Source organism: Gallus gallus, chromosome 11 (genome assembly GCF_016699485.2).
Source record: "Gallus gallus isolate bGalGal1 chromosome 11, bGalGal1.mat.broiler.GRCg7b, whole genome shotgun sequence".
NCBI lineage: Eukaryota > Metazoa > Chordata > Aves > Galliformes > Phasianidae > Gallus > Gallus gallus.
This window is the reverse complement of record NC_052542.1, coordinates 16,170,404-16,184,367: the sequence shown is the minus strand read 5'-3', so window position 1 is coordinate 16,184,367 and position 13,964 is coordinate 16,170,404. Positions and strand designations below refer to the sequence as shown.

The 13,964-nt window shown below is 40.6% G+C and overlaps 1 protein-coding gene across 8 annotated transcripts in view; it reads left to right on the top strand.

Annotated features, from left to right (window-relative positions):
* MLYCD (malonyl-CoA decarboxylase) overlaps positions 1-10,498 on the top strand; it is a 35,139-nt gene extending 24,641 nt beyond the window's left edge. Inside the window, exons 8-13 of one of the 8 annotated variants that reach the window (XR_005863041.1) lie at positions 644-801; positions 2,747-2,952; positions 3,369-5,171; positions 8,958-9,204; positions 9,680-9,764; positions 9,954-10,498. The gene's annotated coding sequence lies outside the window, so the exon portion shown is untranslated. Of the gene's footprint in view, positions 1-643; positions 802-2,746; positions 9,205-9,679; positions 9,765-9,953 lie in introns of all 8 variants that reach the window. The other 7 variants (XR_005863036.1, XR_005863037.1, XR_005863038.1 and 4 more) reach the window with 7 other exon arrangements.
* Positions 10,499-13,964: the final 3,466 nt, after the last annotated feature.

The window sequence follows — 13,964 nt, the reverse complement described above, 5'->3', positions numbered from 1 at the left end:
ATGTCACTCTGGGTCACAGTGTAAGGCTGTAAACAGCAGCACAAGACTGTGCTATCTGGACTGTTACATGATGCTGCATGTAGGACTTGACTTTCAATCAGAGGTTCTTTAAGCCCTTAAAAGCATAGGGAGGAGGAATGCTGACGTGGGCACATCTGGGCCTGCTTTATGTTCTACCATTGCTTATTGTCTTGGCTGCTCCTACGCAATCCATAGGGAAAAATAATAATTATATAAAATATTTATAGGGTACAGTGTTGTTCGTGCCTCAAAAAAACATACCTGACTGCAGCTCTTACTGGCAGCCCCGCCACACCAATGGTGTGTGTGACTGCCTGGATAAGAACACCAGTTCTGTGTTCTGTCAGTGGGTTTGCCAGCTGCCCCATTCCTCAGCCTGGATCTCCGGGCACGTCTGCCATCCCTTTTGTTGCTGTGTGTCTAGAAAGGAATGCAGTGCCTGTGTTGGGTGGCTCACATCTTCAATAAGCCGTGACAGCTGATATGATGCTAGGTGCAGCGTATAAAAGCATCACAGTTTCACAGCTGCATCCCACTTTTGAAAGCAAATCAATAGAAATGATGTTACTTTGTCACTTATGCTTGTTTTATGATCAACTTACACGATTTTTCTTCTCACCAGACGGAGGTGTCTATTGGTACTAGTTGTATGGAGTTCCACAGGAACTGTGTTCTGCTGCGTCCTGGAGAGGTAATGAGAGACCAAATAATGCCTCAGCTGAGGATATTCAGATTATTTGCACACGCTGAGCTATCACATAGCCCTGTTAGAAGAAAGCGGTAAGTGCTGCTTGCATCAGACAACCTTTCTCTGTATTTCACTGTAGGCTTTTACTTTAGCTTAGACTTTCACAAGCTACAAAATACATCTCCTGTGGTTTCTGTGGAAATAAGTACAAAGGTTTGGTAGACTAAATGGACTAAGATAATGGTAGTTTGATTCTTCAGCCTCTTGATGAGGAAACTTCCCTGGAACAGTCACTCAATTTTAGTATTATTTTCTCTAGAAAAAAAGGGACGAGCAATCATGTTCACTGAAAATTATGTTAAGAGATCAACTTCAGCAGAAGGATAAACTTTTAATTGGAACAAACACCTTTTAAGTTCTAACTAAAGTTCAAATAGCTCTGTGTCCGAAATATATATTACACTAGAGGTCTTTAATCCCATATTGAAAATCTGAAGCTCTGTGCTTCATTTATAGCATAATACAAAGCCTATTTTTAACATGACAGTGGTAGACTTTATCATGGGCTGCGTGTCACTGGGTGTTAGCCCTGCTGTGGGAGATGTAGGACAACTGCTACAGAGCACTTTTCTTGCTCAGAAGTTGTTATCAATGAACAGTTGGCCTCTGTTTCTCTGCTACCTTTTCCCAGGCTGTCTGTAGAGAGATGCTTGACAAAGCAATTGTGAAAAACAAAGGTAATATTTGAATATGAGGAATTACTTTGTGAGTCAGAGCAGCGTAGCTGTATTTCTCCATGGATTTCGTTATGAACTCGATTAAGATAAGGTTACTCAGAAAAAACAGTAAAAACAAAACAGGCTATTGTGGTAGGCCATGGTTACATGGTTTAATCAGGAACCTGTGAACTGTTAGGTGAGAAGGAGCATTAACAACAGAATGAACAATGTAGGTTTGCGTGCTTTTAAAGCAGAACAAGGTTGTTCTAACTCCTACCTGGACTTTTCATTACTTTTTCAAAAGGAAATGATACTGAGGATTTGAGTATGGCCAAGTTGAAAGGAGTGGCTGAGAAAGGGAGTATTGAGAGAACAGGTTTGGGGTAGAAAATACGTTGAAAGGTTCAATATATTGAAGGACGTAAGCACTTTGTGCTTCCTGAAGTGCCACTACTAAACTCTAAGGTGTTTAAAGGTTTATATGAGGAAAACAAATGTTATAAAAGAAAGTGATCCAAATCTTCATTATTAACATGTTGTTGCACAAGTATTTTTCTCAGTGTGCTTATTTATTAGCAGTATCATTTCCCACAGCCAAGCTTATAAAAGCGAGTGAGAAGAGGACAGCAATTAGATAATCTCTGTGTCTCTTATAGGATTAAGAACTTCCTGTGCAGACAGACAGCTGAAATACAGCTCCTATTGAAATGAACGCTAGAACTCCTAATGACTTTCAGGGAGCCCATAATGATTTGTCTGTCTGCTTGCTCATTTGGTCTATCTTGATTTATCTCAGGTTTGCTCTTCCTTTGTGTACTTATTGCTCTTGATGCAGCCTATCAAGCCATGCAACCCCCTATGATAGCTCTGTAGAGATATATTTAATTTGATTTGCTGCTGTCCCCAGGAGTTTATTCTCTGTCAAACAGCTGCCTGTTGCAGTGAAACTTCAATATAGGAGAGCATAATGGTTTACGGATAGAGCATTTAACAACCACCACTGAATGGCATATGTCTGATAAATATGTTCAGAAAATAGTTGTGGAATATGCAAAGGCCACTGTTCTGGAACGCTTACAAGGATACAGCTAAAAATGCAACACAGCACAGAGTTATCTGACAAACTTATTCATGAGTTTACAAACCCCTCTGAAGTTTGGATGCTTTCGTGCTGTACATTTTAGTCCACTACTTCTAATCAGGTTCTTACTGTAAGGATAAGGTAGGTTCAGTATACGTGCCTGTGCTTTACTTTGCTATTCTTCATATCCCTCCATCACTGCTTGTTATTCTTTTTTTTCCCCCTCCAATTCAAAAGATGAAATAAAATCTATGTTAACAGCGAGTTAACTGAGGCTGCTGGAGCGAAAAGGACAAAGAAATGCACATCATTTGCATGTGTTAATAGGAATAAGGAAGCTGAAAAAAACAGACCGTGCCCATACTCCATCACTGCCAGCACAGCCGCTTGGAGCTGCCCCGACGCTGATCTACTGACGCTGGCTTTGTGCCAGAGTACATCCCGTAAGTGAAGTCCTGCCCTTGGTGAAAGTGCTTTGATATCAATTTCAATAGGGCCTGCATTTCATCCACTTATGTTAACGGAGTAATTAATTTCTATTATTCCCACCTGTGTGTTGCTTCCCACGCGCTCTCAGGATCATATAGATGAGCCGTAAAACTGAAGATGGAAACACCGGAGTATTGTGTTGGAAGGACATTTTCAAGTGGGCGTAAAGATGTTACCTTAAACCCTTACTTAAGTTTATGGGTGTTGGATGCCACATGCCCTGAAAGCTTGCTTGCCTGCTCTCTTCCCTTCATCTGCTACCCACCCACACTGCTCCTCAGCCCTTCAGGCTGTCACCTCTCCCTTTAGTCCTTCCAGCTCAATGGCTGTAAGTAGTAAAGTAACTAATATATTCCCTAATATATGGCAGCGCTCCAAAGACCTCCTTGGCATTTGAACAATTTGAGCCAAACCTGCTCACTGTGAGAAAAGCATTTCCCAGAGCTGCAAAGGAGGCATGTCAGATGAGATGCCGGGCTCCAGCAAGACAATACCCCAGGAACAAGCTGAGTGAACAAGCCTTTCTCATCCATTAAGTGTGCTGACCCCATGGATCAAGTCCTGCCTTCACACGGGGCTGAGAAGATGGTTTGTGTCTACAGGAAACTTTCTGAAGTTGAGCTTCAAGTATGTGTGACTGAATTTGAATTTGCCTTGCCTGATGGATTCCTCCCAGTGTGGCTCTGTTGCTGTTTGGCCTCAGGTCTTTGCTACTCTCCTGCAGTTGATTTACAGGTGGGATTTCTGAAGTCTACATCCATCCAGTTCTTCAGGCATGGGGGAATTACCAGCACATGGCTCAGGCACTCACCTGTGTTCCAGCAGTTTCGCTTTTAAAATGGTCTGAACAGATGCAGAAAACTCAGGCTTCATTTTTCGGTCCCAGCATCATCTTTCATGCTGCTCTTGGTACTCATCTCACACAAATATTTATTTACTGGTGGGATGTTGAGCAATATGGCCCAGAGGTCCTCTGAAGACATTACCAAAGGGTATTTCTTCAGAAGTATTCTTCAGGGCTGAAGCCATGCTTTTGGGTCAGATACGTGTTTCTGAAAGATGTATGCTGAAAAAAAAAAAGAAAAGAGAAGGAACATTTTATCTTAGAGCTCATTTCTCAGCTAAACCATAAATGAAGGTTTTGTACTTTTATTAACTGGTAACTAATGCACTTATTTAGCTTCATGCTAACCACTGGGTGGGAAAAAAAAATGCCCTATACGTTTACTGGGCATTACAGAGGTGTATCTCCAATTTACCTTCAGTTAGTTTTCTTTAAATGAGGTGTCAGCCTACGTCCTCAAAGTATTTTGTTACTGAGCACTTACACCAGTGTGCCCAGCTTCATAAACACCATTTTGTCATTAGAATTTCATTAGGGTGAGGAACAGCAAAATAACACTTCCTCACATTCTGTCAATCAAGTGACTGACACTTATATCACAATCTCAGCTCAGCTCTTCATGTGAAACTGTGGCACGTTGCTGCAAATTTCCAGGGAGCTGCCCTTTTTCAAGAGAAAAAAAAGAAAGGAAAAATGATATTTGCCTTCTCTCACTTGGGTATGCATGTAAACAGCAAGTGCATTTCGTAAGCTTGTCCTGTGAGTGGCAGGCTGTTGTAGGTGGTCACACGTGTTCTAGCAATAAGGCATGGCATATTTTGCAGGAAAATTTGCAGGATGACTCTAATCCAAGTAAATCTGAAAACAGTCACTATCTGTAAAGGGATTAAGGTCCTAACCCAGCTCTTCTTCCATAATATCTGGAGAAAAAGCTGTTGGAAAATAAAGCAAAATACCCACACGAGAATACAGGAGATGGAAAATAACTAAGAAGAATTAAATAAACAGTACTTCAGATGGTGATCTTCTCTGTATAATGGTAATGAACAGTTCTTCTGTGAAGTTAGTATATTTAATCAGTTTTATGGATATGTGCACACCTCTGCATGATGCGCTGATGGTCTGTGCTCTTTCAGCTGTGTTTCGTGCCTTAGGGTGGAGGTGCTTTTCTGCTTCTTGATGAGTACAGAAGCTTCAGGATGTAGCAGAGAGGTCCTGGGGACGTTTCAGAATAAGAACAACAGTATCAATAAAGAAGAGGAAGCCAAAGTTGACTGCAGGAGAAAACCAGATTAAGGGGAAAGTTATCACAGGCCTCACTTCTGCTGGGTCAGTGTCGGTCTGCCCCGGAGGTCCTTGAAGTTTCTCTTGATGAATTTGAAATCACAGAGGTTGTTTTGTGTGTGTGTGTGCTCAAACAAGGAATGTGCTTATGTATTTTTAAACAATGTGTTGTTTTGTTTGGTGTGTTGTTCTGTGAGGAGAGTTTTGTTGTGCGTTCAGGGTGGGCACATGAACACATTAGATAAGCATGCGGTCTGAGAAGTGCTGCCGGAAGAGGAAAACAAAAGAAAATCAGGGGCCAAAACAAAGCCTATCAAAAATAATAATAACCTGAGGATGTGTGTATACATTCAGATGCTGTACGTCTTCTGCAGGTTATTATAGGAGTGATCTGAGTTATATTTTGAAGCTTTTCTTATGAATAGAGAGGCGTGGAGGAATGTAATATGTTTAGCTTGTCAGAATACCAGCGAGAGGGTGAAAATCAGAGGAACCTTCAGAGGATTTAGCACCACCTCATTGATTCAGTGGGACTTCAGCAGCTTAGCCTGGCTAGAATATAACCCAATAAGTGTAAAAAAAACCACATTAAGCCACATAAAGAGATGAAGTTAAGCAGCATGAAGCTTGTTTTTGCAATCCTTCCTTAAGTGCTCGGGGTTGCTTTTTTTATGAGTAAAGGAGTTTGTCTTGAAATTTGTCCAGAGTGACAGGGAACAGCTGAGCAGAGAAGTTGTGAGAAGCCCAAAATGTTAACAAAAATAAAATTTCAAACCTTAATTTTTCTCACTAATTGCCCCCTCAAGAATCCAGCATCTGGTTCTTCCCTTCTTTCTGTTCCAGGGCAGCACTTTGTTGGAAGCCATCTACACGAAAGCATGCACGCTACCTGTTTATAGGTTTTTTCCTCCAGTAAGGTCCCATAATTCTTTCTAATCTACTTAAAGGATTTAGCCAAAGTATTAACATGAGCCCGAAGGGATAATGTTGTTATTCTATCATAGAATAACATGAATATCCTTTAATATAGGTAGTGTTTGTCGTCCATACCTCAACTTTTCTATACTCTACCACTTCCTTTTCTTCCCCTGTTCTTTATTTTCACTTCAGCAGTAGATCAGTTATTTCCATCTCTGCTTAGTCAGATGATCAATAATTCAATACGCAATATTTCCCAAACAAACCCCTTAAGGACGCCTGGGAGGTCAATGAATACACTCTCGAGGGATCTTTCAGTCTTTACTTTTTGCCAGCTCTGGTGCAGAGTGAGTATGTGCCGAGTCTTAAGCCAAGTGAGCGGTTTCCTTTCTTTGACTTACTGATGTACCCCGATGACTGAGGGCTACTGGTTCTATCAATGTTGTATCCAATTACATCATACAAATCCAGCCTCCATTATCCGTACTCTAAGGCAGATGTGGACTAGCTCCATTTTGGAAACTGTACATGTATATTAATGAAGGGATTGGTTCGAGCTCATAAGCTTTGTTGATAAGCTAACTTGGGCATGAGTCTGGACCCATGTGTTTGAGCAGGCTGACATCCTACCAGCTACAACACAGGCAATCCATGTTTGCTATCCCCTCACCTCTCCCAAGGGGAGATGATCAGAGGGGACAAGCAATGAAGCCAGGGGTCAGTGTGTATGGAGGAGAGCCAGGGCTCTGCCAGATCTCCTCTGCAAGCACCACCAGGTCAAGAGCTCAAGTCTGAGTCGCATCCTTTGCAGACCCTGGAGATACACTGACAGTAGTCATTCTAATACAGCATTAGACTCATGTTGAACCAGGAAGGCACTAGATCTGTAGGCACTAAGGTTTCTAATCCATCACTTTTTAGGATGTTTTGAGAGGCAGGAAATACATTTCTTCTTCATCTCAGTGCCTCTTCAAAAGGTTTACCATAAACCTTGTTTGCAATTGGCAATTCTGGCCAATGATTCTAAGGTTTGATTTGGCATCTGAACTTATAAAATAATGAACATAATTCTTCCATCCTCCACTGAACAGCTGGTGCTAACTTATTAAAAGGCAACCTCATTCTGCACTAACTTTAGTTGGTTTTTTAGCTATTCCACCCTCTGAATGGCATGTTTACTCAATATTCTTTCTTTCTTCTATACTTCAACTAGCCTTTCTTCTATTTACTTATCTGCATTTCAGTACCTACTGTTCTGTATGATGTCAGATGCATCGCTTCATGTAGTATTACCTTTCATCTATAGCCTACTATTGACCCAAATGCTGTCATCCTTCTTGACTTCTCACTCTATGATGTTCCTGAATTGCTTTTAAGATCAACAATTTGCAACCCTTTCTAACTGATCTCCCTCTGCTACCACTCCGTGTTTGAAAACTTCTCATTTTCTTGTTATGCTGCACCTCCTCACTGCTGTCTGCCATCCCATCTGCTCTCTTTTCCTTGAGACCTCAGTCTGTTCTGTATACGTTTTTATTCACACAATACCTGTTAGTGTCATTGGTCCTCTGTGCCACAGCGGATGCTTAGGGAGCCTTGGCATTCAGCTTTCCCAGATAAGATGTCAGCAACACAAGATCAGGTTGTATGGTTATCTTAAAACTGGGTATAGTAGTCATGTGAAGAGAGAGTCCCACAGTTAGTGCATGCAACCATTCCAGTAATTAGCCCATACAACAGAGATTTATCCTAACTGGAAGTACTTTGCGTCACACTGGATTCTCTCTTCTTACCTACTGCAGCCTCAGCCATAATGCATAGTTCAATTTACTACTTCTTGACTAAACGGTTCTTCCATGCATTAAGACAAAATAAAAAGAGGTGTAAAAGTGCTGTTTAATGGTTTCCCTATAACGGCATTAGTGTGGGTGCAAGTGTCTCACTAAATACATAAATGTAGATAATCCTTTCTTTCTAGCTCTCTTCTCCTAGGCTACATTTTTTTTCCTTTACAACTCATCCCTGGAGAAATGTTCATAGTGAAAAATCATTGCTAACTTCATTTTTTTTTGCCTTCCCTGTGAATTTCTTTCCTGGAGCAATAATAAGAAATAATGGGTGCAGTGCTTTCCTACAGAGTCTATGGTATATAACAAACAGTCTGGTGTTTTATTTGTTGTTGCCGTATTTAATTTAAGTGTATTAATTTTTCTCTTTGGCTTATCTATTTTCTTTCTAAGTGCAGAGGGCCTTCCAAACCTTTTGCTAATATCACTTTAGGAACCAGATTGGCTTTGTAGTTATGTATAGAAATTAAGATTCAGGTCTCAAGTTTCACCCACTTCCTTTCTAGATTAACTTCACCATTTCCCCTTTTTCTCAAGCAGTCACCAATGACAAGTTGAAGGTGTCCAGCTTAATAAACCAACTGTAAACCAATATCAATCAGAGCCTACAACTTCAACTGACAGAAGAAGAGAGATGTTTTCTTGGTGTCTCTGAAAAGAAGACCAGCTGAGCCACAGAAATCAGCCTTGCTGGTCTTAATCCTTGTACCTCTCAATTTACCTTTTTGTAAAATGGTTGCAATATCTAATTCACAAGGAAGGAGTGCTCAGTCTATTTAAAGCTTGTGAAACATTGCACAGCTCTGACTGGATAGCATTTGATGAGTGTTAAGTTAAATGACAGTATTATTTTCTGTCATTGTGCTGTTGCTCTGCTTAGAGCAGATTAGGAAAAAGCAGCTGGGTGGGCAGATTCTCTTATAATATCTGAGCAAATTTAGCAAATCCAAAGACAGAAAGATTTCCTTAGTTACATCTTTGTGACCCTGTTTTCTTCATTTATTCAGTTAGAAAGAGAGACATTTGCATTATAAATGGAATTGCTAATAACAGTGTTCATTTTCAGTCTGTAGGTTCATCGTTTTGACAAGCAGGGACTCTCATTAAGCAAGGCTGGGAAAACGGAGACTGGAGAAGCTTGGTTTGCACCATCTGCACCAGACTTGCTGGGACTTGCTCTGTGCAGACAGTCTCTGTGCACTGGGACGGAGGGACGAAGCAGAGCAGCCCATGCTGCCCAGTGCTTATGTGGTCGCTCCAGCTGAGCAATGCGGTCTCAGAACACAATTCATCCTCGTTCAAGTGGCACTCAGGTGTGCGGCTGATACTTCTGTGCTTTGTGTCAATAGCAGAGGAAGCACTTTTCTGGCCCTTCTGCCCTGTAGATATCCAAGCATTCTATTGTGTGACAGAGACCCGAGCTCACCTGTTTCTCAGTCTGGTAAACATCAAAACACAGAGAAAAGTTGTTATGTATGTTTAAAAACAAACAAAAAAAGCAAAAACAAGAAGCTCAGGAAGAAAATGTATCTTTCATAGCTATTAAAAAAAAAAAATCACAAAAAAACCCAGAAGTAAACATCACACATTAAAATGTTGGTTTATACATTCTTTCCACTGCATCTTTAGATCTGAAGGGACTCTCCCTGTAGTCATTCTGTGGTTCCTTTGTGCTCCTTAGAGCTGTTGAAAATAAGTAGCTGCTAACTAACTGGAGAAGAGGCATTGTAAGCGTCATCAAGAGCAAATAACTGAAGGCCTCCCTCTCTTCCTGTGCTATCCTTGCAGGTTCAGTTCTTCAGAACTACTATAAACACAGAATCACTGTGTGAGCACTTCATCCAGCATAGAGGAGCTTCCATTGCATGGACAGGTATGCAATGAGATGTAGTTCCAGGAGCATGAGCACGACAATGAGAACTGCTCAATTTTTGGCTTACAGACCAGGCTTGGCATGGGGGCTGCTTGTTTCCTCAGTTCTTTCTGGTTAATGTTTGCTGAATGATTTTTCAGAAATAATTTAATCTCTGTTGGCTTTAGCATTTTATTCTTGCTCACATAGATGCTGTTTGAAGGAACGCTGAGATTCTGGAGTGAAAGCTGCTATATAACTTCAAAACATGGTTGAACAAGAAGTGGAGCAGCCTAATGAAGCATGGATTCAGCTACTAAAGCTGGAGACTTTATAAATGTAAAGAATTTTTTATCAGGTATTCAAAATCTAGGTGACCCATCAGGCCCTTGGTAGATTGCTCCTGAAGTGACAATACTCCAGTGCTTCCTCCAAGTGGATGCCCAACAAGCAGGACAACAGTACAAGCAGCAGAACCTGAGGTGTTCGTCTGCAGCACAGTGTTTACTAAGAATACTGATTTATTTCTTTTTCTTCACCTTCTATTCCAGATGGGAAGTTTACCTAGCCAGCTTAGTTTGTCTTTGCAGGTATTTCTCACATTACATTCTTTTGATGGCTGCAGATTGTAGTGCAATTATAGTTTACATTGTATGAAATTACTACTATACTTTATAATCTTTTCATTTCTATATTTATTCTCATGGCTGCAAACAATAATAAAGACTGGCTTTCTTTTCTTGGAGAAAATTAAACAGGTGTTACTGTTCTTTATGTCACTTACTTTATCCCACTTCTGCAAAGCAAAGAATGGACCCTTTTAGAAACAATAATAATAAAAACATACTTACCCTTGCATCCAGCCCATAGGTAATCCGTCCTCTAAATTACAGAATATATTTGTAATAACCTTTAAAAAATTTACACATCTCAGAATTACTCACTTCTGAACCCAAGCTACATTTTTTTCCTGTCACCTATACATATTCATTATACCTTAGGACTTCTAAAACGATTTGTCTTAGACTAACAAGCACAGCTGTTCACAGCAAGTTTTAAGTTATGTTCTTGGCCTGTAGCTAGCAGCATCCTAATCATATATAATAGTAATAGTAAAGAAATGCAACAAACAAACAAACAAACCTGAAGAATGTAATCAAGAAACAAGAAAATAATATCCCTTAAAAAAAAGGAGATTGCAGTGCAGTCATGAGTGGAAGTGCCATTAGGAAGTTAGCTCTTCATTATCTATTATACCTGGAGAATTTGATTTGTAGCTGTGAGCAATCTTTAACACACAAAAAGGCAGGGCTGATGTAAATATAATTTGCAAGTAGTTCAAATGCCCCAACTTTCAGCCTCTCCTTATCGTCTGAGATTATATTGCTGTCCTTCAGAATATATTTGTCACGTAGTCAGATTCCTTATTTGCTTTGTTATGTGGCTTTAACTGTATCTTCTCTCATCCTCCTTCCTTTCCTTGGGTCTATAAGAAATTAAGATTGGTGAGTTGCCACTAAGACTGCAGCGTCATAAATAAACCACTGTGAAGTCGGGGACCCAATCACAAGCCATTAATGAGAGAGGTGGGTGGGAAGTCAGGGGATTCAAATCAATGAAGCCATTTCGTAGGATGAAGATTGGTACTGTATTTTCCAAGAAAGTGTTCTCAAGCCCTTCATTTGCACAGCCACAGAGAGCCACGTGCTCAGTAAACTCCCTCCTGTAGCATCACTACGCCTACATTCATTGCAAAGGTGGAGCTCTGAACAGTAAGACATTCTCATGGGGACCCAGCATTTCTATGGTACTATGATATTCCAGATCTTCCAGTCCTGCCTGAGTTTGGAATTGGTCACCTTTGCACAACTGAGAAGGATTGCATGTACAAGGAATATAATACTTCATATTGCAACACTGAAGCAAGGATTAACATTTTGGAGCAACAACCGTACATAAAAAAAAATAAACTGACATAACACCATCTTATTTCTGTTGATGTCATCTGAATTATGATGACTTCGTCAAGCTGAGGTTCTGGTCCCGTAACTTAGTAGGAAGATTATTCCCCTTTGGTGACTTTGAGCCAAAACAGAACAGAACTGTGACAGTGGGAAAAACTGAATTAGTCATCGGTGATAATTCAGCAGCACTGTGGCCCAAAGCTCTGCTCCAGGCACAGGAGGGGATAAGGCGAGATGCTCCCCGGTTCAAGGCTCGAACATAAGTCTTTCTGCAAGTTATGCTGCTGGGAAATAAAGCTATGCCAGCGACGCTGTGTGCTTTTAACCTTCAGTACATTTATGTGAGAAAGCAGAGGGAATGAAAATGTGTAAATGTGCCTGTCAGAAACCTTGATCAGTCAGGGAGGTCTGTAATATGCTTGTAAAAATATAGTGTGGTCTATGGCTTTTATATGGCAGTTCTTAAGACAGAATCACAATTCTTTAAATAACTGCTACTTAAGTCATAGGAGAGCAAGTCATAAAGAAAATGGTACTGAGAATTTTCTCCCGCTAAAAGGCTTGGTGACTTTAACAAATGGAATGTTTCAGTCTCTTATCAGGCAGCCTTTCACTGGGTGCGTATTTATTCATATGCTTAACCTCAGGCCCTGTGAATTGTCCCATTAACTGCCCCCTGATGCACTGCCGTGAAGTTAGTTCCTTAGGCTGGGTAGAGCCACAGCAAGTAGCCCTGGAGAGAGATCAGGATGCTACTGCACTAAATGCTGTGCAGACACAACAAAAAAGCCTGCCCCCAAAGCCTGCCAGGTAAAGTCAACAGAAAACAGATGGATAGAGGAGAAGCAAGCTCGGAGAAAAGGAGAGAAAGCACCAAAATGTTGTGTTGTGGTGTGTCTGGGCTAGCCAGGCCTGGCTTTAGGTGGGCTGGATGACACTGAAGGGTTGAAAAGACAAAGAAGTTGTGCAGAAGTACTTCAGGAACACGTGCCTTGGGTGAGTCAGGGAGAGGACAAATCAGTGCTCCCCTGGGAAAACTTAAACCGGAGGGATGGAAATTATGTACGTATACAAATCTTTGCAAGTCTAGTGCCTACGTGCTCAGGGTGATTCCTCGTGTTTCTCATTATGTATTTGGGTTGTATAGTCAACTCTTATATGCTTGGCTCCGTGGGGTAAAATAATTTAAAGATTAATAAACAGATTCAACACAAGAAAATTCTCATTATGAATAGGCAGAGTTCTTCAGCTTGAAAAGACGTAGGGATAGATATATAGGAGCTATGTGTGAATAACTTCCATGAGGTTGGTGCTTAAAGGCAAATAGAGCTTTCACAACTTATGGCTCCTTCCTTGGACAGTTGCTTTGGTTTTTTAAAACACTTTTTGGTATTTCCTTAATTTCTTTCTTTTCCTTCCTGTTCTCTCCATGCCACGCTTGAAGAATTGCTGCTATTAATATTTCATAACCTCCAGAGTACGTGCTAAAAAAACGTGGGAACGTAGAAACAAATCACATTTTGGTATTAATGCAATACTGCAGAGTGTGGTTCTCAGGGCTGTGCAAAGAAAGGATTAGACTTTATGGGGGGAAAACCTAGCAGTAAAAATGTGTCTAGCAAAACACATTGCGAGTTTTTAAACAGTTTAAACAGTTTTATCACATCCTGTAGTGACTTATTAACAGTGTCTTCAACCTTTATATATTCCAATAACAACCTGATGTCTTCATCTTATCGTAGGGAACTATAATTGGCTGAATCCAGGTACCACTGCCCGGAGGCCATACAGTCTTATAGACTTTAATGGCTCATTAGGTATTTATTCACTTTAACTTAAACAGCTCAGCCATTTGTGGAAAATGAGTCTTTAAAATAGAATTAGGGTTTTTTTTTTTTTTTTTTTAACCTAAGAGTAGTGTATAACTTGAACTGCCACTGAATTTAAATTTCCAAGCCTGCCAGTTTAACTTGGCCTTGCTGTCTTCCTTTTTCAGATTGGGTTATAGCTTTGCAATCACTCCTTATGCTGAAGATCTGGTGGTAGTTAAAACTACCTGAATTAAACAGAACGTTTCCTTTAGTTAAAAAACAAACCAACGCACCACTAAGTGACGGATTAATGTGTTTTGATAACTCATGCTGACAGGTGTCATCTCTACAGGCGATGTCTAGCCTTTAAGCATCAGGAAGCAGAGACTGGAGGGGGTTCCAATTAATCTGACTTTTAGCCAGGGTGGTGGGTGGTTCTCCTCCAC